At 39.6% G+C, this 455-nt stretch overlaps 1 protein-coding gene across 2 annotated transcripts in view; it reads right to left on the bottom strand.

Annotated features, from left to right (window-relative positions):
• Window positions 1-455, bottom strand: part of BTBD11 (BTB domain containing 11) — a 354,686-nt gene that overhangs the window by 299,846 nt on the left and 54,385 nt on the right. The gene's annotated exons all lie outside the window — the stretch shown is intronic.

The raw sequence follows: 455 nt of genomic DNA, 5'->3' as shown, positions 1-455 counted from the left end.
GGCTGTTAGCTAATAATAGCCTATGACCTGTATGGAACCCTGGCTTTATGTCAAGTACTGTGCCAGCACTTTACATACAGGGCGTCATTTAATCCTCATAGCAAATTTATAATAGAAGAACTATTATCCCCATTTACAAATGAAGAAAGATTGAGGCTCAGAAAAGTTGAGAAACTTGCCCAAAGGCACAGTCATGAAATGATGGAACCAGAATTAAATCCCAAGAGTTTAAATCCAGCATTAGTTTTTCTTGCCTCATTTTCCTCTTCTTCGAGACCTTCACAGTTTCCCCAAAATTGTGGACCAGTCTCTGTTTCAAATACTCTATGCTGCCATTGTAGTGCAAAATCCGCCATAGATAATACATAAGTGAATGAGTGTAACTGTGTTCCAATAAAACTTTATTTGCAAAAACAGGCTGTGGACCTGTGAGCCATAGTTTGCTGACCCCCGCA

The sequence above is a fragment of the Pteropus vampyrus genome, unplaced genomic scaffold (assembly GCF_000151845.1).
Source record: "Pteropus vampyrus isolate Shadow unplaced genomic scaffold, Pvam_2.0 Scaffold16, whole genome shotgun sequence".
Lineage (NCBI taxonomy): Eukaryota > Metazoa > Chordata > Mammalia > Chiroptera > Pteropodidae > Pteropus > Pteropus vampyrus.
This window is presented reverse-complemented; position numbering and strand designations above follow the sequence as displayed.